Source organism: Onychostruthus taczanowskii, unplaced genomic scaffold (assembly GCF_017590055.1).
Source record: "Onychostruthus taczanowskii isolate IOZ18803 unplaced genomic scaffold, ASM1759005v1 scaffold5, whole genome shotgun sequence".
In the NCBI taxonomy this organism is placed as follows: Eukaryota; Metazoa; Chordata; class Aves; order Passeriformes; family Passeridae; genus Onychostruthus; species Onychostruthus taczanowskii.
This window is the reverse complement of record NW_024502568.1, coordinates 10,710,088-10,735,823: the sequence shown is the minus strand read 5'-3', so window position 1 is coordinate 10,735,823 and position 25,736 is coordinate 10,710,088. Positions and strand designations below refer to the sequence as shown.

The following is a 25,736-nucleotide window of genomic DNA, read 5'->3' as shown; positions in this document are numbered from 1 at the left end:
GTTAGAAATCAAGATGGCTGTTCTACAGAATCATGAAATACACTACAAAAACCAGAGCAGTGTTGACCAGAGTAGGAGTGGGAAACAATTCCAGCCTGAGAGCCTCAGCCCTGCCAGTGAGCAGTGCCATTTGGGGAGTGCAATTGTGTGTGGTCTTTGCACAGAGACATCACATGCTCTGAAGATGTAGCAAAAGCTTATACAAGATTTTTGGAAGCTATGCTGAAACACAGGCTGGGGCTTTTTTTTTTTTTTTTCCTAAAGCCACTCCATTTTGGACAGGTTAAAAGTTTTGATTTTAGGAGACTAGGATAAATCATCAACAGCAGCGTCTGGGAAAAAATACTAGAAAGTCTTAAAAGCTCACTGTTCAGAGGTGACAGCAAGCAGATTTACAAACTTGGAAAATACAGGTTGCAGGAGTTGAATAATTTGGGGTTGAGTCGAACACCTTATGCATCTGACAGCAGAAAGTTAATAAAGAAAGTGATGACATATCTTGAAGTATAGGGACACAGGTAAAAGTCCAATAAATTCCCCAGTTCACAGCTGACATATATTTACATTGAACAGCTGATATAATTAGAAACAGAAGGATTTAGACCATTAAGGTTATTAAAAAACAAGTACAGGGTAATACAGATAAATGAATGATAATGTAACAGCCATAAGCCAATGGACAGACAATTTGTAGAGCATTAACAGAACAGGGAAACATGAGTTTCACTCAAATGCCTCAAGAATCTGCCATGAAGATGTTAATCTGCATGCTGTTAAGTGGTCAATTAACACAATAAAATAAAAATTAGCTACTTTTTATAGGGATTAGTTGGATTCTTCAGCAGAAGCAAATGCCATACAGGTGGAAAGAGCACTGACAATCCACAGCATTCACCAAGGACATCCAACACTTCCAGAGCTGTCAAAAGTACAGTTGCAAGAGAGGATAAAAGAAGTTGCCCAGTCTTACTGTGGAGGCAAGTAACATCTAAAAAACTTCCCAAACTTCCAAAGTCCAAGATGTCCAGCAAAGTAAAAAATACAAACATTTTTCAAATGAAAAGGTCTCCCTATAAGCTATAATGGATGTTCATGAAATTATTTTTATTGGCCAAGAGCAAAAGGGGTTCATTGAGACTGAGGTCAGAGAAGCCAGAAAGAAAAACATCCAGAACACCTAATCAGAATTCAGTCTTTGTGTTTTGTTCAAAATAAAGAAGAAAAGATATTTGAGGAAGGTGCCACATGCCTTTAAGAACAAACTGGGAGCATTTCATAACCAACGCCTCCCATGGTCCAGGCCTGGTTTGTCCTTCCCCAGTAAAAAAAAAAAAAAGGCAGATAAATGAGAAGAAAATAGGATAAAGAAAGAAGAAAGATGACAGACCTAGTAACTTCACCTCCAGTTGCTTTTTCCATTTCTAAAGTTTCATACCTTTTCTGAAATCCTAACTTACATCAATCTGATGGTAAAAAACAACTCATTTCTCACTAACTGATGTATTTTTTTTTCTGTCTACTCCCATCACCAACCTAGCTGAGCTCCCTTACTAACATCCTCACAGCAACATTCACAGGAGGTGGCAGACTTTGATTCTGCTGAGCACTTGTCTACATTGCAGGCTGGCCATTGTTCTTGTCATGCCCCAGCCCAGCAGTGCTTGTCTGCTCCGAATTCCTCCCATTGCATCTTCCTCCCCTACCCACTTCCTTCAAGCAAGTTCTAAGGCAAAAAAGATATCTTTCCTTAGTGCATCAATAAGTAAACAACTTGCTGCCCCCCCTTTCAATCGCTAATAATGTACACAAAGTTGGGAGCCAGCCCTCGGTGTCTTTTGCTACTTTTTAAGTGTTCCCAGGATGGAAGAAGCCCCTGCTCGTTCTGAGCTTGGTGCAGGAATGGGGGATGCTTCATTGCAGTACTGCCAGTCTTGAACTTGTCTGAAAGTGGTTTAGCAGGGGAGAGTATTAAAAATCCTGATTGCATCTAAATTAAGTTGCAGAAATACATCTTCTAAAACTTGAGCCACAAACTGACATTTAATTAAACTTGTGACTCCAAACAGCACTGAGATGACACAATGGTGATCTTTGGTTCATCTAAGGCTGTATTCATAATCATTATTTAATCAAAAGTGCTCCACCATCTACCCAGTTTGCTATAAACTTAGAGCAGTACAAATAATTACTCTGGACTCTGTATTACTGGTAATTTTAAAGACTTAAAATGTGCAGGTAAAACAGACTTAAACTCCTGCACTGAGCAGTTTGAGGCTTGTAAAGTTGTCCCTATTTCTAGAGCTGATCCATTCTAAAGCAGTAAGTGCACTTCAAGACATAAGAGTGAGCACAAAATAGATGAGACAGGCTATTAGGCAACCAGCAAACAGAAAAAAAGTTACATTATGTTTTTAAAGGAGAAGAAAATGTTTCAAAATTCATGAAGAATATTCATTGAAGAATATGTTTTAAAATGGAAGAGTGGAGTGAGAATTTTTTTCAATCTTATTTAACTACATAACCACTACATACCACATTATATGACATTTAGGTAGAACAGTGAAGAACAAAAACTGCTAGTTAAATCTGTAAGCACTGGAAGAATTTATTAATTCTTCAGACTTATTCTTTATGATCCACTTATGTAGCTTAAACTTATCAATAGTAACAAGAGTGTTTTGTACAGCTGGACATCAGTAGACCCATGAGAAGAGTATATCCTTCAACTGTTTCAATCTGAGAAAAGGCTCCTTGAAGCAAAAAAGCAAAGTTATCATCAGAAAGCAAAGCCAGAATCAAACAAAATTACATTTGGGCTTGTTCAGGTTTCTCCCAACATCCTGATTTACCAGATTTATCTTGGATCTACAGGTCAATTAGAAAGTCAGGAAAGCTGGCAATATGAACAAGAAGTCTGTGCCTGTTTGATCTCTAATACTTCCATGCAGCTAAAGAGTGCTTTAACCTTTCTTGCACTGTTCAGAAATTAATTTCCAATGTGAATGGAACTATCTCCTGCTGTATTCACATTCATATTTAAACAACGAAAACCAGAAATAAAATAGCACCCAGACATTAGAAAAATAAAACAAACCTAGAAGCTGATTAATAAATAATGCTTAAACACATTGACCAGAAAGTGCAGCGGTCTGTGCATAAATAAAGCATTCCGTAAACAGTGTGTGTATATAAAAATATAAATGTATAAACTTTCTTAAACATGGTAAAGCCCACGAAGCAGGTGAACAGCTCAGCAACCTCAGAGCTGGCTTCAGTGCAACTCACTCTTTGAATACGAATTAGCAGTGGGTAATAGCAGCATATTTATGAGGCCTTTTGCCTGGTCCTTCTCTCCAGTGAATGCTGTATTATTCATTGCGTGTGCCCTGACCCCAGTGCGCTCCTGTTCTGACAAATCATACTTGATTAAGACAAATCTTTATTAGTTAGCTAGTCAACTTCCCCATTTATCATTTGCAAATCCCATTCTCTTTTTCAGGTACAGTAAAAAAGTAACTGAAACCAAACCCATTTTTTCTCCGTGTAAAATGAAATGCTTGTTACAGCCAGTAAGTGCAAACTGAAGCCTAGAAGTCAGTAATAGATGATAAAATAAAGCTTTAACAGGCATAAATTACAAATGGGGCAAAACTCTAACACAACAGTGTACCTTGGATAGCCTGAAGAAACATTAATTAGCTCATCCTTTCAATGTTTCCCATTTTTTTCACAAACTGAATCTCTCAAAATCTAAATGCCTTAAAAAGAAATGCATTGCAAAGTTGGAGGATGAAAGTACTAAAGTATAAAAAATAATAACAAAGAGAATCCTGAGGAAAGTTATTGTTCAAAGTTTCTACCAATACTAAAAAAACACCCTTTAAAAGGAAGAAAAATGAGTACCAAATTACTAATGAAGAATCATTTTCCCTTGAAAATGCAGTATCTTTCCAAAGAGGTGGCAATTTGGAGAGGAAAAAAAAAAAAACCCTCTCAAGACAATGTTAGAGAATTTATTGAGCAACTTACAACCAGAGAACCACGTGATGTGCAATGCACCACAGTTTCCTCATCACGGTGGCTTTGCCTGCAGAGAAGAATGTTTCTTCTGCCAGGACTCTGGAGATCTGAAGCAGCTACTTGGAGATGGAGGGACAAGGGACAGAGGGAAGGGACAGGGTCTGTAACTTATTGGGCTGAATGCAGTTCCAGTTCCAGCCCTACCCCAGAATTTTATTCTCTGGAAGGATCACCAGCAAATGCTCACTTGGCTCTATTTTTGTCTGGTGATGAACTTAAGTAGATTGTGCATTTTATTATATTTTGAATTTTGGTTTTCTACGTTGTGATATGTATATCCATCAACTAGAATCTGTGTTCATTTGAAATATACAGCAATTAAAAAACCTGCACCAAAAGGACAAATCATCAAGAGAAACATCTTGGTGCTCCTTACCCAGCACACTTCTTACAGTCTTCCTCCACTTACAGCTTCCCATCTCAAGCTATATTTCCTTTGGTTTTTTTTTTTTCTTTTTTTTTTCTCTCTCTTTTTTTTTTTTTTTTACCCTGCAGGAGCAGTGCAGCTATGGATTCTGCTGCTTTTTCACACACATGAGCTAAGTGCTAGTTATTTCCATCTGCAATGTTGCCTTTGATTACACACAGAGTAATACTGAGAAAACCACTGCCTCACTAAACCCACAGCAAGGTTCAGAGGGAACAATGAAAAATACTGGATGGCCTTGCAAATCAGTGTTATCAGGAGGTATACAAAAGGGAAAGAATCCAGACTAATTTTAAAATCCTGGTTGAATTTGCAGCACTATGTGTGTGTGCGTGTGTATATATATATATATATATATATATATGTATATAAAATTCAAAAGTCTGCACTCTTGTACTTGAAAAACAACTATATTTCTTCTGGAAATTGCTGAGATGGAAAAATAGATTATCCCATAATGGAAGCACTCCTCAGAGCAGACTCATATTTTAAGGATCAAGTTAAGCTCTTCAGGTGGTGTTTCAGAGGTTGACTTACATGGGACCTTTATTGCATAAAGGCACAATTTGTTTCTAAAGCATGCCTGCTAGGAAAAAATTGTTGAAAAACCTGATTTTTCAGTAAGTGCCTAAGATGACAAGTGTGATTTCTTCTGATGGAGCAACCCAGCAACACTTATCAACAGTTCTGGCACCTGTACATTAGACTACCACTACATGAATTGATTTAGGGCAGACCTGGAGATTTCTAAGCACAAACTGCTCCAGAATAGAGCAATTTACTGCATGGGGCAGCAGCTTCTGCTTGGATGCTCCCAAGTCAGCAGCCTGGAGTGCTCCAAGTGCCATCCTAGCTACTGGAAATGTGCTGGGTCCCCAAGGGTTTGGGTCAGGATTAGCAGGGAGGCTGCTGCTTGCTCCTGGGTGCTCCCTGAACTGCAGCTGGCTCAGACATGGGCACTGCAGGGGCCACGGAGCAGTGCTGCCAGCTGAACAGCCTCTGTGGGGGTGTCCCAGGCTTGGGTGACATCTCCTCTCTCTCCTGGTCTGCCAGACTTGTCAGCACGCAGGACATGCTGCCAAAGGCACAGGTGGTTTGCTGTGGGATGTCATTAATAAATTTGTGGGACTTGTTGGCAGGCCACTGTTGGAGTTTATTTGTGTGGATGGTCTGTATGCTGCAGACAGAATGGATTTAGTATGTTTTTCTTTGCTGTACCTTAATTCTTGATTTCTAGAAGACAAACATGAGTAAAACACTATGTCTAGCAGCCCTTAGCCCATACAGTAAAGAGACAAATATCTGGATTTTCTGTCATGCTCAAAGATCAAGAACACAGGGAGGCAAGGGCAGATTTGAGAAAAGGCCCTGAACTGCTGGGTTCTGTATTTGAAATGAAGTCATGCCACCTATGGGCAGGTACCATCCAGCCCAACATCCTCACTGACATTAGACCTGAGTCCATGGCCACTTTCACATTTTACTGCTGTTTTGGACACCAGTTAAAATATATATATATATATAAAATAAATTGATCTTTCTGCAATGTCTTCAAGCTATCTTTAATGTTGCAAGATAGGAATTTGAGAGAACAGAAATGTAGTACTGTAGTACAGGCACTGCTGTACCCCTGCTTCCCTGGCTCTAAAATGGGTGTGAAGGAATCCACATTAGTCAAACAGTGTGTAACATTAAAATAATCATTTTCCTATGGAAGGCATTTAAATACTGCACTTAGCTTCTTATATATTCATTTTCATTACAACTACTAGTTTGAATACAATTTTAATTGAAAAAAAACCCCCAAGATTAGAAATTATTTTAAAAATGAAATCTGAAATGGCCCACTCTCCTCAACTACAGAACACTATATTTAATCTAATAAGGGGTTTTTAGATTATTCGAACCCCAAAATATAATTATCCCATGATCTATTGAATTGTTAAATTATTGCAGAATGACAATTTAATGCAAACACCCAGTTTACAAACATAACTTTGCTGGAAATTCTCAAGAAGTGTTAAACCGATGTCAGTGTCTCAGTAATTTCGCAGTTTAAAAACAGTTAGAAATGTAATGACTACACTGCACTTGATTAAAGCATTTACAGCTCTAATCAAAAACTGACAGCAAGATCAAAGATGTTAACTTAAATCTCTCTTCTAATTATGTTTAAAATGCCACACCTCAGGCCTGTCTCTCCTCTTCTTTTTCAAACCAAATTCTGCTTAAGAAAGATCTAACACTTCTTAACAGTTCATTATCCAATAAAACTATTCAAAGCTTAAAAGCAATCTACACAATTAGTCAGGACCTCAGGGAGTCCACCGGTAGTCTTTATTACAGGGCTTCATATTAAAACACCTTAATTATATTTGTCAAATGGATTTCATTAAAACCCATCGTCACTTTAATTTTCATATTTTGACAGTGCTGGCATAGCATTATTACCACCTGCCAAGCTACGAACTACAACAAAATTATCAAATTCCTTCAAATACTAAGCAGTTTCTTTTTGTACCTGACCAATGATTTCCCTCTTTTTGGTGAATGCACCATAATTAAGAGGAATAATTAAAATTTTATATTCGAGCAGCACACAGGCAAGCTAAATGTGCAGTGTATCTGTTGCAGGTGTGTAAATAAGAACCTATATGGATACCTGGTTGCCAGGAGCACATAATACAAAGGTAGGGCACATATACTGAAGTGCTTCTGAATAATAAAGCCAAGACATCAAACAGAATGCACTATTATTTAATCAAATGACAACCATGAGGATTTGAAAGCAGAGGACATTTTAACTTCTACTCATTATACTGTCATTTCAACACAACAGATCTGGGGATTATGACCATATACTGCAACTACAGTTTTATTTTAGATTTAATCCATGGAGGTTCCACTTGACTTTAGACAATCGCATCGAAATTTAATTAAAACAAAATTTTTCATCCTCTTTCATACAGTTAAGTACTGTGACAGGGCTGCTGATATTTAGGATACATTTCCAATGCAGGACATACCAATTGTTGTTTGATTTTTTTCTTAGTACTCAATGCCACAGCAATTAACGACTTCAGATAATTACCAATAATATAAAAGGTAGGTACCAGCATCTGTCATGCAACACAGTTTGGGCTGTTAACATCATCTGGGATATAGAAACAAATTGTGTCCTCTTTTTTGTTATCTGAAATACTGTACAGAAAATTGAATTTATTGTTATGGTGCATATATTTACAGAGCTAAATTCAAGCCTGATTAACTCCATGCTCTTCAGTGAACATGTGTGTGAGATGACTTTGGCCCACAACAGATAAAACAATGGCATGCAGATTGCAATGGGGAAAAGAACAGAGAATTTTCCTTTCTTCCATATAATCATAGCAAGAAATAAGAAATTAAGAGGTTTCTGCCATATGTCTAACACACTTCACTGCTTTGTACAAAGGTCTCAAGAGTAATGATCTCCGTGTGTTATGAATATTTTAAGACTTATTAAATGTTCTTGGATTATTTTGAGTAAAACTATGGGATTCTAGAGAACTGGTTTAAATGACAATCAAATATTATTCCTACTTAAGGTGAAATAAAAATTTTATAATTATTTAATGTATTATCAAGGAGGAACGCTTCAACCTCTTTCACACCATATCACAAGTTTTAGCAGAGGAATTGCTGAAGACGTGCTGGGGTCTATTTTATTTAATTTCTTTTATTTCTTTTCATTGCTTTAATTGCTTTTGAATTACAAAGAAATAAAGAAAGAGTACTTACAAGCAAGGGACTATGAGCTGATCACAGATCTCTTATTTGATTTTTTGGCAAGTCATCCTATTTCTTTTATCCTATTTACTCTGCCTGTAAAACAGGGGTAAATAATGTTTCTACTAGAATTCCACTGAAACAAGCAAATGCCCACATGCTGCTTAGCTTCTGTTACTAGGACATCTTACAGCAAACAATCAGAATTTTCTGGTGTCTCTTGTTCAACTTCAAACTATCACGACAGCCTTGGGGGTTTCTGAGAGAAACCTAGAAACAATCTAGGAGAAAAGCAGTGTTTTGGAAATCCCAAACCAGGGCAGGCTTGCTTCTACTGACCTGGTGGGAGCCAGCGCCTCCAGCTAAACACTAGGATGGATGGAGGGATAGGGAAATTTCCCAGATGGGGAGCTGGCGGGTGAGAGAAGCTCACACCTGCCTTTGACACAACTGGTCAGGCTTTTCCCCTTGAAATCTCCTCCTCCCTCTGTACCCAGGCTCCTGCCCTCTCTGGGAGGGCTGGGTAAGGCTCTGGCTTTGGTTCCTTTCCCCCCCACAGATCTGCAATTGATTTACGGCTGGAAAAATCTCATGCACCAACTCAGTTACTATTTAATAAGGGACAGATTTCCCTCCCTGCTACACTGCTCTCTCCCATCTCTGTCACTCCTCAGACTTCAACTCAAATTCAACACAACACAGCAATTCTTTGTCCCCCAACATGTCTCCACACCATCTATTCTCATGACTTGCAACATGATTGTCTTCCTTTCTACCCAGCCTCAGCAGCTTTTTTTACTCAGTTCTTTTTTTTTTCCATCATTGCATTTTGGGCAAGCTCTCTGATTCTTTCTGCATGACATCAATAGGAAACAGACTGGTCCCAGCCACTCCTTTTCTAAAACCCTCTTCTAAGCTCTCACCCTTTATTTATATTATCACACACTTTTGTTTTAGCCTTGACAAAAAAAATCTATGCACCACCTACAATAATCTAGAACTTTGCTACAAACGCTGTTTTTCACTATCATACTGGTCTTTTTCTGTCATGTCACTGTCTCTCCCCAGTTCAGCACATGAAACAACAGCTACATTCCTTTTGTAGCCAATCCCTTCATGGTCTGACTTCTCTCATTGTCTATCAGCATATTAATTCCTCTCTCAGCTCAGATATCATTCACCTGTTAAATTTTTACTCAAGCATTTCTGCACTTTCTCCCATGCTGCCATGACTGAAAGGAGCTGAGCATAAACAGCTCATCACCTCATCCCACTCTTGCAATCTCTGGTCTGGCTTCTCTTGTCAATTGATATACCAGGGATAATATTTTCTTCACAGTCCATGGAAATCTCAGGCACAACCATGAGCCTGTGTGTTAGCTGAATTTCTAAATGTCTAGTCCCAGATGCGTAAGCAATAGCAGAAAATCGAGTGAGCCCATGAGAGTATCATCCACAGGGGAGGAGGAAGGTACAGTAAGAAACAAGTTAGCACCACTTGTCTCCAGTGTTTCAGAGCAGGTGTGACACAGGGATTGACGATGTACACTGCATTACTGTGAGGTTTTACCTTCCTAAAGCAAACACTATCCCCCACAAGCTATCAGCAAACAGAATGTAAATCTTGTTGTCACGAGTGAATAATTTATTAAATTGACACTATTACTAATAATTACAGAAGATGTGCCTGTTTTTCACTCCTGACAAACAGGAAGCCAGCCATGTTTCCCATTTCAGCAACGATACACAAGGAACAATTCAAAATGATGCTCGTCCCTGGCTGGCACGTATTCTTTACCATTTGAAGTTTATTTGATACAAATGAGGGTCTACAGAACCCTGCTGACATGAAGTCACAAAGAGCATATACATTTATGAATACTGCATTTACTGCACTCTGTATGCGATGTTTGTTAGGTCTCGGGGCTGAAATCACAGCTCTGAATCTATCTTGAAGATGTTAAGGATGCGTTGTGAGCTTTTGCTTTCTCTCCTCCTGCCCCCCAAACAAAACAAAACATCACCACAGCCTTCATGGCTTTAATTATTAAGTTTATATTTTCTGTTTTATCTTAAATCCCATAATGGAAGCAACCAGGGGTTTTTTTCTGTCTCCTTGTTTCTTTCTTTCTTTTTTTTTTTTTTTTTCTGTAATAGTACACACTCTTGATGTAGGAAGGAAATGTGAAGACAGAACAATCCAGCTGGATTAGACATTTTTGAAACCTACTGCCAGCAGTGAGCTGTCAAAGCCAGCAATCAAATGTAACCCTGGCGAAAAAGAACTGGGGACTGCTGTGAGGAGATTTACTTAGAAGAAACTCTCAAATAGTGCTTTTATGTCCTGATTCTCCTCCCCTGAACCAGTTTTATACCTGCTTGTTGTCTCCCCCACCTCCTTGAAGCTACACCTGGTTTACAGTCTATGGTAGGAATACTTTCTCTATTCCAAAATTAACTATTGCATTCCTATGGCCTCTGTGCAGAACACCTCGACAAATACTTATTGTTCTCCTCCTAGATCTTAAAATCTACGAAAATGTGGGGTAGCTATTAATACAGAGATCTCTACAATTTGTCCAAGAGTAAAAAGTCTTATTACCATTTTTTTTTTTCAGCTCACAAGCTGACAAAAGAAGGATGTCACCAGAAGTCAGAAGGGTAAGAATTCACTATTCTGACCTTACTCCCACTTTTCTACAAGACCATAATTATATAAAATTTATATTCCATCTTTTCACCAGAAAGCTGTTAATAAGCATAAGAACAACTTGGTAATAAGCACCATTAAAATTAAAAGACACAAGAAGATATTTTGCTGTGGCAATGGAAAGGAAAGCAAGACAAAAGTTAAAGAACTGACTGGAACATGAAGACAATTTAGGAAGTGAATCTGGGATACTCAAGAACAGGGTCTCAGACAACCAGTGGGGAAAAGCAAAGACCAAGACTAGGTTGACTAATTATTACAACAGCAAGATCCTTACATTACAAAAAAAGGTTTTTCTGGATTATACAAAAAAAGGTTTTTCTGGATTATAAGAGAAACGACTACAGAACAGGAGAGTAACATCCGAATTTTGGCTATACGTAGGCTACCAGCATGCCTGAGTCTCTCTCCACTATAAAATGAAAGTAATGATACTTAATTATTTTCTAGCAATGTCATGAAAATTATTTATTAATACCAATTTTTAAGCTTTAAGAACCCTCTGGTTCATGCAGAATCTGAATTTCAATCCAACAGTCAAGGAAAACCTAGAATTACAAGAGTGTCCAATTTGTGTGATAAGCATATTCTTTCTGTTGGAGAGAAAATTGCCTTTAAGACTGGAACATGAGGAGCTACAGAAGCCACTGTAGGTCCACATACTGGAAAAACTTACAAAGAGTCAATTGAAGAGTTTAGTTTCACAATTTGTGATTTGAAAACTCAGTACCACCTTAAATTTTAACCAGTAGAGAGAATTTATAGAATACTGGCTACTTTCCCTCTTTTAAATTGATCAGCCATTACAGTTAACAACCTTCCTACACCATAGGAATAAACAAAGGATGTTGTATCTATTCTAATTTAAAAACTCTTATCATCATTAAAAACACGGATGATTTAGTCAGAAGTTCCATCTATTATGTGCTGTAATGATTTAATAGTGCCAATTAGATCTATAGTATTCTGAGACATGGAGGAGTTGCAGCTGGAGTTCTGCCGACCAGTCAACCAATTTTCAAAGGATATTCAAAGGTCTGCACCACTCTATTCTAGATAGAAGAGTAAATTGTAAAGGAAAAAAGAAGCAGGATTTCAAAACAAGTATTCTAATATGACAAATAACTCTTCTCCCTGGGCTTTGCTTTTGTAGAAAAGAGAAGTATTTCACCCTCCTGTTCCATAAGTAGCTGGAAATGCTCTGCATATTTTAATAATGACATCAAATGACTTGCTAATTCAAGATACTTTAGCCAGCCATGTGTCCTAGTGAGAGACAATGCATGAGCCCTTTAAAGTATCTACAATACAGAATATGTTCCTTGATAATGTCATTAAGCCACGATGACATGTAGCAAGCAATTGCTGGCAAAGGTCAATAACCTGATCCATTTATACAACGAATGCCTGTTAAAACAGTGTTTAAAGAACAATCAAATGATTGATGACCAGAAGCTCTGCGTTGGCCACGATGTGCTGGGTGCACACACGGCATGTTCTGCAAGCACTCCACATACCTCTGCTGCTGGGGGGGAAACTGTTCTGCCAGAAAACAAACCAAAATGTTTAGACAAAAATGCTGACAACAGTAATTGAGTAAATAGAGGTCTGAAGATGCATTTGTGAGCACTGAGCACTAAAAATGTGATGCTGATCTAATTGATTTGAAAATAAGGTGCTCTGGACAAAACAGACTGCAAGCACCCTCTAAGCTCCATGTCACAGCCCAGGAAAAAAACCAGAAGTGACCATCCCATAGATCTCTATCACTGATTTCTAAAATTCTTAATTTTTAATTTAAACTGATGCATTAAAATGCAGCTTGATTTCATGCACATTTCAATTTTGCCAGCTCAAAACCATTGTCAAAATTCACAGGTCCAATTTGCTGTAATTTAAAAAGAGGGGAGTAGGATAATTTCCAAAATATTTTTGTTGTTTTAATCTGTCAACAACCATCATTCTGTCAACAGAGTGCTGCACACTTCTTTGAATTTAATACCCTTTTCTAAACAGTAATTAACCTAACAGCTTCTTCCAAGTCATTTCTCTGTCTCACCAGAAAAGCGTGGTGACCCGTGTGTTCTGTAGGACAGGAATGCTTCCCAAAATTGTCATATGGTCCCCACACAGAATTAACTCTGTCATTCTAAAGTGACCACATTTCACTTTTTCACTTTTCACAAACAAGAGTGATCTTGAAAGTCATATATATATATATATATATGATCATAGAAGTCATAAAATAAAAATGATCCATCCAAAGCATTTGATATTCTATAACTGCAATGGTTCTGGCTTTCATGAGATAAACACACTGGGACCACATTGTGCTGCTGAAGTGCACCCTTCAATTAAAGAGCATTTCTGCACACAAGCCAGTTCCTCATGGAGGTGTTGATTATAAGTGGCATTCATCAGAATCAATGGTATAAAAATAAGCTCCCTGCCATTTTGCTGCATCCATAAACAGGTGTGGCCTGAGCTTTATTAGGTGCCCAGACAAAACGACATGCAAGGACTGTATCTCAGCATGAGTCACAAAGCAAAATTACAGTTCTGTGCTGCACTTGTGAGACTTCTTAAAATACATTTCCCAAGTCAGGGGCAGCAGTCAGTGTTGTTGCTTAGCACAGTCAGGAACTGGATCCACCCCTTCCCGGGCCCTGAAGAACTCCTGCATCATGGTGCAGCAGTCAGGCACGATCCATGACTGTTCTTAGAGCACCACCTTTCCTACAAAAGTGTAATTTCTGCACGGCACAGTGAGCAATGGTATACTGGAATTATATTTAAAAGCATTCATATGAAGAGTCATCACTTCTTCCCCAGAAATCTCCCGCCAGCCACAAAACCAGCTGAAAAAGGGCAGAAAACAGTTAAAGCAACAGTGAGTTACACATTGATTACTTTTCCATCTTGCCCTCTGTGCAGATGGAAGTTCAGTCTGCTCCTTAGCACACATGTGCCAAACAACTGATAAAAATGGATGCCAAGTATTTTGGAAGCTAGCACCAACTGATCTACTAAAGGGATCTATCCTGTTTCCATCCTGTTTGGCTCTGTACTTGAAGCCTCTTCGGCCTACATTGTTTTAACCACACATATCAGGATGGATTTTTCCCCATAAGGCTTTACAGGCACATCACAATTTTCACTCCAAGCGTCCAAAGATCTTTCAGCAAGCCAATGATTCCTATGTCCCTCCAGTGGAAATTAAGTTTTCATCTTCCTTCTTACTCTGTGAAAGAAATCAACCTATTTCCTATTTTCCATGACACAATCCCATTTCTTCCCTTCTGCTATTGTCCTCCTACCAGGCTTTTCCCACCATCTCCTCTTGTGTCCTTCTCTATCTTGTCAGCCATCAGGTGAATGCCAACACTGGAGCCTGATGATTTCATTACAAACTGACAAAGTCAAAGACTTATCATTTACAGATCAGGAATGGAGATCTGGGAATGTTATGGTTCTTCCGAAAGTCAGAATAAATTAGTGAGACAAAGGTATATCTCCTGATTTCCAGCTTCTTAGGATAGAAAATTGGAACGTTTAGCTTGTAATTTTTCCATGTTCAAGAGGTGGAAAAAAGGCATAATTCTCAGGTACTAGGAACCTTCCACGCCACATTCTTACATGTTCTTCTAAAATGTTGAAAGAAGTGAGGTTTTCTTTTTCTAGTATTCCTGGTACAGAAGTCAGTACCTTTGAATTTTGCCTCCTTGGCCAGGGAAGCAAGGCCAAGCTGGGGCCCAGAGCTGCAGGGGTAGGAGCTTAGTACAGACCACAGACCAAGAACAGCTCAGAGACTTGCAGTGAAGGCAAGCATTCTATGGGAGGATGTGTTTAGATGATTCTTAACTTCTCTCCACATTAAAAAGCACTACATTTTGTTGGGTTTGATTTCCCCCCCACTCTTTTTGGCCTAGGGAAAAATCCACCTTCACTTTATTAATAGTGAATTCAAATGGTTTTTCTGCTGCAATTTAACAACTTTTTTTTTTCCCTGCGCAGAGACAAGATAGTCTTCTCTCTTGAACCCTTCAACATATTTGTTCTGCATTATTTTTTCATTCGCAGTTATCCCGGAGGCTCTCAATGTTTAAATAGCTCCCTCCTTCCCATGTAAAGCTGTGCACTAATATCGATCAACTTAGGCTGGGAGTTACTATAAGGCATTTTTCAATAACTAGCCAAGCTGTTCAGAGAGTGTCTTGGATATAACCCTTAGGTAAACAGCACAATACACAAGGAACTTTCACTCAGCAGGCACATCCTTCCAATCTCGAGGCTGGCTGCCAGTGCTTCACCAGACAAAGAACTCGATTCTGACTTTCTACTCTGCAGGTCAGAGGCCAAGTTATATTAGCTGAGGATGTCTTTATCCTTATGCACAGCATTTAAGTTTCTTAGTACACTTGCATATTTAAAGATCTCACAGTCATATGCCCTTCAAATAAGGGGTCAGGAAGTAAAGAAGCTTTTAATGAGCATCAATTTACTTTTTAATAAAAAAATAAACACAAATAAAATTTCATTCATCTAAGAAGACAAAGGCATGGCTGTGCAAGAATTTTAGGTATTAACTCGGTGAAACATCTTTATCAGTGAATTAGAGTCAATAGGAACCCTTACCTGGCTGAGGGGAGGGGAAGAAGAAAATAATTTTAAGTTAAACAATTAACAATAAATCATAGGAAAACGGTGATACATATAAACAATATGTCAAGTAGTATCCACACTTACAGAGAGATGAGTAAGCTACTCTGAATTGTTAGGTTTTCATTTAATTCATCCCTGATAGAAAATGTCAGGTTTATTCTATTTTTACATTACTTCATTAATCAAAAATGGGAGAGAAATGTGATTGGCATGAAAGACTTAAAATCATTCATACTTTATGCTTTAAGTAGCTACATTAATTGGTTACTTCCCACAGTACTTAATTCTGAAATGAAAAACATGGGGTGTTTTAATTTCCTCTTCTTAACTGTAAAGCATCAGATTATGCTACATTGTTTTTTTAGGTCTGAGAGATCCTTAAAAGACAAGCCTGTGTAAACTAAAATGGCAAAAAAAATAAGTCTGATGTAAAAATAGTCCTAGGTCGTTGCTTTGCACACTAAAAGCAGTGATGTTCACACCCACCAGTGGGCGAAAGATAAACATCACAAAAGTAAATAACACTCCGAAATAGCTGGCTCCTATGAGTCCTGCAGACAGCACAAACTGTTTTGTTGTTTTAAAAAAAGATTACGCATAAGCAAATCCACATGACTTTAATGGCAATTTCTGAACGTGTTTTCAGGTCAACATCTGTGCTGGGGAGCCGGGCAGAGCCCTGCGGTGCAGCTGTTCCCAGTGCCCTGCCCTCTCTGCCTCCCTTTCCCGCTGGACCTGCCGTGTCCAGGCTGCTCCTGCTGCAGCAAAGCTCCCTCACCAAGGAGCGAGGCAGTCTGTGGTGGCAGGACACAAAAATGAAGGGGAGTGTGGCTCAGGTACCAAAGCCTTGGGGGTCCCCACGTGTATTGAACTGAGGCACACACAGGGACCCTTGGAAAGCTGAGGTGCCCCACATCCAGAGCTCTCTGCATCTGACAGATGGCTGAGGAGCACAGCACCTTCCTCTCCCTCTCCCCACAGAGCACCACCTTAACCATCAAGAATGAACAGGGCTGCAGCAACTCAGGAAAATTCCTGTACAACAGCAAATGCAATTCAATGCAGGTAAACGCAGGATAAAAATTGTAAGACAAAAGATTCCAAAAGAAAGCCAAGACATTAGGGGAAAGTGTTCAGAGGCATAATGATTGAAGAGAGATTTAAGTGTCCTCCTGGGTTATGAAAGTCTTAAGCTAATGGATAACTGCAGTGGGAAAATAATGCTGCACAGTGAGCTGCATGCCTAGAGGAATAAAAAGATAAAATTCTGGTGCTGACTGGCATATAAGACTGACTGGAAGCCCTGACTATAGGATTGTATTGTCTTTTTGCACATTAATTAATATTTCCAAGTAAACTGACAAAATAGGAAGAAGGAGGGAGGACCATCTGAAACACAAATTCATATTTTATAGCCCACTATAGCTGGCTCTGTATCACACCAAAGCTGCAGGTCACCACCACACTGCTGCAATTTTCCATTTCTGGCCATGTTCTGTGAGAGTGCAGATGGGATTGCAAACGAGAAGTCACAGAAAGGAATCTACACAGGGTCATTCAGATGCCTTTGCTGTGAACGTATGCTACGTGCTCAAAGGCAAGTAAAGTGCTAGATTCTTTCATAAAATAGATTAGGAATATTCAAAGGGCTGAAGGGAGGTGTTAGGCAGAAAGGACAAAAAGATAGTGATTATAATGCACACATACAGTATAGCTTTCCTTGTTCTTAAAAACACAACAAACCAAAAAAGTCAACCAACCAAAGATGGAAATTTAGCTAAACACCTGCTTATGACAGATCTTGAATTATGGGAGGTGATGTGCATGTTCTCTGCTTTGAGACAGCAATCAAAACAAAACAAGAAAATAACATCACCAATGTGTCCTGTAACCTGGGAAACATTTAAAATAATTTGCAAGATGGAAAAATCTTCCATAGTAAATACAAATTATAATGCTCAACTCTTTAAAACAGTGTTAATTCATATTATTTCAGAACATTATTATTATAAAGCAGGTTCAAGCATAATTTTACACTTCAGAATAACTCAGCACAGTTGGGGAGCTGCAGCCAGAGCTTCCCTTGAGCCTGGCTTGCTTAGGCAGAGCACTGCCTGTCTCCAGGTCATCCTGAGCTCTGCTCTGGTGCCACCTCCTCAGTACAAGGGAGGCAGGACTCAGGAACACACAGTGGCTCAAAGTGTTGGCCCACCACCTTTACAAAAGAATTTGTTCAGATATGCTCTGTAGAAACTAAAATCTTGGAGGAAGAAGTGTAGCATCTGATTTGGCACTTTATATGATACAAAATCTTTGTCATGTCCCAAGTACTGTGTATCAAAAATTGATTTCAATTTCCTCTAGAGCTTATCTCAAATTAAGATCAAAAAATGTAAGAATTTTTGAAAAGGAATGAAACTTCACACATAAGCAGGATCTTTGCCAGATTTCTGTGCAACCACAGAGGGACTTAGGGCAGAAAAGACAGTTCTAAGACCATTCCCCAAGGAAATTTCTGAAAATCAAGATGTTGTTGCCTTTAGTTACCAAAAAAAAAAAGTTCCAAGTTCAACTGGTGCAAAATTTGAAGCTAGAAATGTACAATCCATTTGAATCATGTTTAAATTTATTTAGTTCATCAAAATAAAACCACACGCATTTGCAATTATTTAAGGCAGACCATAAGCCATAGCTCAGTACAATGCTTTGCAACAGGGATCTGAGCCCTGAATTCTCAAACTGAGTCAACCTTAAAGGGCAGGCAGTGGGCAACACAATTCCTGTGTTAAGGAACACCATCCTTACTCTTCCCACACCTTATTTTTGGCTCATTAATCCCCTGAGGGTCCCAGGGGTGATTGCAAGAACATGCCAAGGCTCCCTGCTCAGCACAAGTCGCCCATGCTCTGCCCAGCACATCTGCAACAGGCACAGATGTTACAGATGTTCCTGCCTTCCTTTCCCTCAGTGCTCTGGGCAGTTAAATCAGCAGGACAAACAGCTTCAGGCTGCAAGTTTTCCTCCTGGACAGAGCTTTCACATGAGCCCACCCCAGGTCTGGGCTCACCCTGGGCTCCATCCTGACATCACCCTGTGGACAGCGGCTTCTGCTCGCTCCACCAAGGAACACCTGGCCCCAGCTGCTGGGCTGGGGGAGGATCAGCCTGCTGTTGCAAGGTTTGTTGGCAGATAATTTTAAAGAAACATGTTCTGAGAATGTTTTTACAGTCTTCACCTCTACCTGTTCTGTCCTGAAGTCCATTTTTCACTATCGCTTCTCCAAAAGATAAATTTTATGTTTCTTTTTTTTTTTTTCTTTAAAACCTACTAGAAGGAATCCCCTACTGCCTACACAATAAAGTCAGTCAGAGGCAAGAATCTTTCTCACAGATCTTATCCCTCTAAGCCATCAGACTGACTAAACCACTATCCTTTGATCAATAGGCCGCAAAGTGGGAATTTTCAAAAAACCTTTAAGCAAAATAAAGTTGCTTCCTTATTACACACAGGTCTTACTCCCCCAAACTAGAAGAGTGGTGGGATTTCTTGTTTTTATTCTTTTATTTTTATTTTTTGTTCAAAACTTGTTCAGTCTGGATGCAAGATAGATCCCATCAAGGCAGAGAAAGCACTGAGAATAAGAGAGTATTTACTACCACTGAAAATGGTGATTTCATCAAAGGCTCAGCAAAGTGGCCATCTGTGAGAAATTGTGAACCATACACTGAATTTCACCATTTGTTTACAATTAAATGTATTTAAAAAAGGTGTCTAATTAACTGTCTGTAAATGTAATTGTATGCTATGTTTAATTAAAGGGATGTGAATAAAAACAGTGGTTCTACCTGCAGTATAAATGGGGACTGATTCTTTGAGCTTTATTTTAAGCTGTCCATAGTGTCAAAAAAAAAAAGTAGTTTTATGTGTGAGACTCAGTTTGGACATTGGACTTCTGAGATCCTATTACAGCAATCACCTAGTGTTAAAAAGCCAAAACATCTTTTCAGAGACAACTGCCAGACAGAAAAGAAAATGACTCTCTAATAAAATCGGATCAATTTTCTAGCTAACCTGTCCCAAGTGGAAACAACATAAGACAGGTTCCCAGAGAGTCAGCATTAATGATGGATCCATGCAATGAATATCATATGCTTCCCTGGACATAACAAAATTGCCTGGGGCAACTTTCATATGAGGGCTGGATTGCAAGTTGTCTGTCTTGCTTCTTTCCCCTTCCTAAGCTAGCTCCTAGGCTTTTTTTTTTTCCTAAAGATTTCTCACTGTGCTTAACTGTGGTACAGAGTGTGTGCTTAAACCTATAGGAAAAAAGAACTGATTTACTCAGTGCAGCTGAGACAAGAGAGCTGGGTCAGTTCCTGTCTCTGGAGGCAAGGCACAGCCCGGCCCTGGGGAGGTCACTCTGGGCTGCTTTTACCTGACCTTCAGCAGCCCATGCTGCTGGGCTCTGGGCAAACATCGAGCCCACATCAGCCCGAGGTTTCACAGCCCTCCTTCCACACTGCCAGTCCCTTCTGGACTCACGAGGCTGAGGTTCAACACCATAAAGATATTATTCATTTCCATAAACCATTATTCTATTTTCCACATGAGAGATTCTGGGCTGGCAGAGGATGCTATGAAATCTGGGATATCCAGATTTCCAGGCACCATCCAAACTGTGTTAAACCCTAACTGAGATAACAATATCCCTGGACATAGGCATGTTGAGGATAAATTGCCAGAAGCAAATTAGACATCCCACCTAAATACTAGATAGGTTAGACAAATTATTTTGAAAAAAAAGCACAAGCATATTGATCTCAAAATACTTGGGGTAGGATAAAGGAGAATTTTTGCAGTAAAAAGCCCACACGTAGGATTTAAGTGCCAGGTATCACATAATCAGCTACACTGTTGAATACGACTGCAACATGTACGAATATTTGACTAAAGCATCTATCACTTACAATATTTATATTGAGAGAGTTTAGATTGTTTAAAAGAATTTCTATCCAGCTTTTTACCTAGTAAAGACAATATTCAAAGAACAATATTTAGAACAAAATTTACTGTGCCTTTTTGCAACCATTTTCATTGAAGAAGTAATAGTACTCCAGTGCAAATCCTGACAAAACCAACCAAACAAAATTTCCCAAAACAGCCCAAGAGACAATAACTGCTACTTCAAATGCACTTCCACTATTTGCTTCTTCAAATCTCTATTACTTTTCATGAAAGGAAACCTCTTTGCACACAAAAAGGGCTGGGCAACATTTTTTTTCTTAGTTAAGAGTACTCTGAAGACTTTTTAAAAACTTTTTTAAACTAAGTTTTCATTGTAGCAATTTTAATTTTTTTTACTTTTGCAATAATCGCTACCTATATCCTAAAGAACTGATATAATTTAATTTGCAGATAAATATTCCTCCATTGCATCAGCATACTAAGAAACATTAAAAAAATATACTAGAGAAACCCCAGCTTATGCAACACAAATATTTCAACCTTGAAGGAAAAAAAATGCCTTTTATTTCCAAAGCATTGTCAATAGTACCACAGAAGAAAGCTAAGGTGGGCATCTATACTTGGCAGTGAATCATAAACAGGTAGTAGAACTGCACTTTAAATATAAATATCACAAAAGCAAAAAATTGGTGGAGTACATCATCTGCACACCTTAATTTCTATTCATGTGACTCTAATGGTTTAGTAACCTCAGTTTCAAATTAATACAGATTCTATACACATATGGTAGTTTAAAATATGTTTTCAACAAATAATTTTACAAGTTGGCACAAAATCCATCTTTCCTCTGCCACCAGAAAAGCTGGTCATGTGCTGCCTCTCTATTTGAAGAACTGGGTTTTGCTCCTTGCCCCAGTGTACATCTGAGAAAGTAATTTAATTATATCCTCCATAACATGGGGCTCATAATTTCTCTCTCTTGCCTGGTGGCATTGTTAATATTGGGAACAGGGGCTGCCTCTCGTGCTGGGTTTGTGCTGTGGGATCAGGTCACGGTGCTGCAGAGGCACATAACTCCTGGTGCTGCTCACTGGACACCCACCTGCCTCCGTGACCCTGACCCACCATACCTAACACACAGCAGCCTCATCTTATTAATTTTTTATTAAATACCTGCAAAGAATGGGAACGAAGTATAAAAGCTGTTGGAGGCAGGTGCAAATTACCTTAGTGCAATTAGTTGGAAATTTAGTTTTAACAAGCAAGCATTTAAAATGCAAAAGCATTGTAAAGTCATCTGATCTCTTTCCCCAGTTGAACTTTCCACTTGACAGTGAAAGACATAGGGACGTGAAACTAAGAAAAACAGGTTAAGCTATGCTTTATTATTCTACAGCATATCAGTCCAGCCCCTGAGCAACACGTCCATTAAATGCTTAAGACAGTGATGGAAGCCCTGTGGATCTTTACCTCTCATCTGTGCACGTTCAGTCCTAGGCTGTACAGCACAGGTAAGAAATACTACATGATTTACTCACTTCTTATTTTATTTTACTAATAGAAACCAGCAATCCAGCTAAGAGGAGGCACTGCTTTACAGATAATGTTGGGGATCACCAGAAGTCTGTAGAAGACACAAACTGAAAAATTCAGGTACTAATGACAAAGCACAGGGAAAGAGTGGTAATTGGAAATACATTAAGCATGGGGCAGCAGGGGTTAATGCACTTGCCTTTCAACACCACAGTATTAATAAAACCACACAGCAGTATAAGTTAGTTTGTATTTCTCCTGCTAACACAGCCCAAAATCTGCCTAAGGATTTGAAGGACTAAATGTTTCAGGACCTTCCCATGGAAGGAGCTGCAGGAGATGCCCACCCCAGCACTTCAGCACCATGCTCTGTTCCAGAACCAGATTTTGCACACACAAGAAACAGACCGTGCCACACTTGAAGCTCGTGCAGATGCTTGAAAATGATCAACAGCTTAACACTAATCCTGCCCAGGCATCAATGCTAACTAATGCCAGAGTCCCCTCTTTCCCATGCCTGTGGAGGGCACAGAAGGAACACCACAGCCAGGCCAGCCTGCAGCCAAGGGCTGCATTCCACATGGACAGCTTGGGTTTGTTTTCCAGTCTGAGTCTGTCTCTCCCTAGGTTAGAGGGGGAGAGGAGAATTTAATGCTGCTCAACAGCAGCAACCCCTTTGGGCAAAGAAAGCATGGATGGGGTCCAGCCAGAGAAGGGGGGAGCCAGAAAGGTTCTGACTGTGAAGACATTCATGTGACCCAGGGCAGAAAGGAATTTTACTCATCATATGAAATGTGAACTAAATGAATGCCCAGCAAACTCTGGTTTGGTATTTTTTTAAAAATCTACTTCATGCATCAAATTATCTACCAAACCACCTACTTATTTGTCTTTAATGACTAGTATGAAAACAGCTATCTTTTCTTAAGTGCATTGTAAACTGAATGACCCTTCTATAAAACCCCACTGGATTTATAGTGTTAAAAGCCAAAGTCCCAGAACCGTACCTCTGTTTACTTGAGAAGTATAAACCATTACCCAGAAAACAGAGAGGCCTTTTACAGAGACTGGAAAACAAATGGTTTAAAAGCATTAAGATCTACATATCTTTCCTTCCCATACATTCAAGGCCATCAATCATACATAATCCAGAACATACGAGGTGCAAAAGTGCTAAAAAGGGCCCATTAAAATACAAGTCTTTCCAGGTGTACCACCCAATCACCAGAACTGAACACAGAGCAAAACCAGCTCCCACTTATACACACAATACCATTAGAGGCAATTTATCATGTCTTCTTAAAGTGATATATAGCACGTTATGAAATTGCTCATTAACTCTCCCAGCTAAAGCCCAGCTTGCCCCCATGTACTTAAGTGACTGTAATTGGCATTTCAGAGACCTTGGCTTAGAATTCACTCTTATTCATAAAGCCCACATTCTATAACGAACTTTTTAACCTGCTTCTAGTAATATCAGTAAGTTCATTTTGTCTGTGTTAGTTTTGCATATTATGCAATGCAATGGTTCCTTTTCAGCCCCCAAACAGATAGTATTTGAATTAGATTTCTTCTTCCCCTTTGCCATTCTCCCTTCAAGAAGGTCTATAAAAGCCTAAACCTATACAACCCATGCCTTTACTATAGATACAAAAAGACCCTCCATTAAAATACCATTTTAGTAAGTGTAGAGCCACAGAAACTGTTTTTTTTTTTTAAATGGGAAAGAAAGCATTCTCATAAATATCCAAGTTCATGATTGCAATCATCCTACCACGTAAGTATCATTAGTCACAAAGAACTGCATTTAAAAGGCATTTCAGCACATGCTTAAACTCCAGCATATGCTGCCTCCAAAGGGACTTATGTGCACGTCTGGCTAAGGGCCAAACAGCCAACTTCACATATCAGCACATGAGCAGTTTCACACCCATGCTTTGCAGGGTGACTTTCAGCCAAATGTCTCAATGGCCTTCCCATGGGAAGACAAGTGTCACTGTCTTGTTCAGCTGGATGAGAGAGAGAGACAAAGGGTTTGGCCAGCCTGGAGCCTAGCACTGTGCCAGAGCCAGGAATTAAATCTTTCTGATGAAACTTTAGCGACCCAAAACGGTTCCCTATCCATGAGACCTCTCCTGCCTCAATCAGGACTCAAGCTCTGCTCTGCACTGGCAAGCACAGGTCTGATGCTCACAGCAGCCACAATACTGTCCCGTAAAACAAAGTCCTTGTGGAGGAGCCACACAGCAGTTCAGCTGCTGGACCATCCAAGGCAATGCTAATGGACTTATCCAGCTTTGTCTGCCTAAACCTACACTCGAGAGAACATTTCAGCACAAGCTGATATTTCCAGACTGGCTTAGAAGTCCTCATCTTTGCTTTGTTTGACTATTTCCAGTTCTGGTCTGTACTCATCATTACTGTGCCTTGAAATTACAGCAAACATTTTCTTTTTCTTTTTGACTTGATCCCATTTCAGTCTTTCTACTACTTTTCTGATAGCAGATGACAAGGTTCACTGTCACAGGCAGAAATATACAGAAGTGCATTACAAAAGAGGTACTTCTGCTAAGGGTGGAAAATGAAGCTCAGCAGGCAGAAGTCAGTGAGAAGGCAATCCCCTCTGAGAGTGTCTGCTGCTTTATGGGTTAATATGGAGGTCCTCAAACCATTTCATAATTGCATCACTTCTTAATAGAAGACTGGCTTGCTGACACCTTTCCATTTGCAGCCGTCTGGACCACCTGCCCTCCCCATTTGCAACCACATGACATCCCTGTGACACCCTAGAAGAGCAATGCCTGGTTAGTGATCTACTTTATTTTACCTTGTGGCAATTTATCAGACTGAAACAAGGGGAAGGGCCAGCTCCTTACCACACACAATTAGTTATGCAAGAAGTGATTTTTAGGAACAAACTGAAAACTTCAGTTATTGTAATTTATTTGATTCCTGAGTACAGACAGAGCAGTTGCCTATGACTGTGCAGCAATGTCTGCATGGCACAGTGCCCACCTCTGCTGTGACTGCTCATGGACAGTCACCCAGGGCATGGCAACATGTGACAGACTAATAAGGCCCGTGCACTCAGCACAGGAGTCCCTGTGGATGGCTTGAGAAGGACAGGACACAAATGACTGCAAATTAGAGTAAGTTTTGCCAACAGGAGCATAGCCCCATCATTGCCCCTTTAACTGTTCTAAGCCCAATTCTAAAATGATCCCTTTTGACACTAAAAGAGATAAAGATATCAAAACCATCCCCAATCACTTAGAGAGTATCTTGAATGGCTCATTCACAAATTAATTGCAGTGTGTCATCCTTTGTAGTTCACAGTCTATAGTTACTGCCAGGTGCACTGGCAAAGGCAGTATTTGCCTCATGCTTTAGGCAGCATTTCTCCCAACAGAGGACATTTTCCTCTAGTGACAGTATTACAAGATTTAGAAGGTAGGCTCAAACAAAACAGGAGCAATACTGTCCTAGGTATCACAAAATATACTTGGATAAAGCCCACTCCAGACCCTGACAGCTGAAAACCAACAGAGAGAACACAACTATCTCTAGGAGAAACTGTCTGATATCCTAGTC

The 25,736-nt window shown here is 39.4% G+C and overlaps 1 protein-coding gene across 4 annotated transcripts in view; it reads right to left on the bottom strand.

Annotated features, from left to right (window-relative positions):
- The window catches only part of VTI1A (vesicle transport through interaction with t-SNAREs 1A), a 255,727-nt gene that overhangs the window by 105,225 nt on the left and 124,766 nt on the right, over nucleotides 1-25,736 (bottom strand). The gene's annotated exons all lie outside the window — the stretch shown is intronic.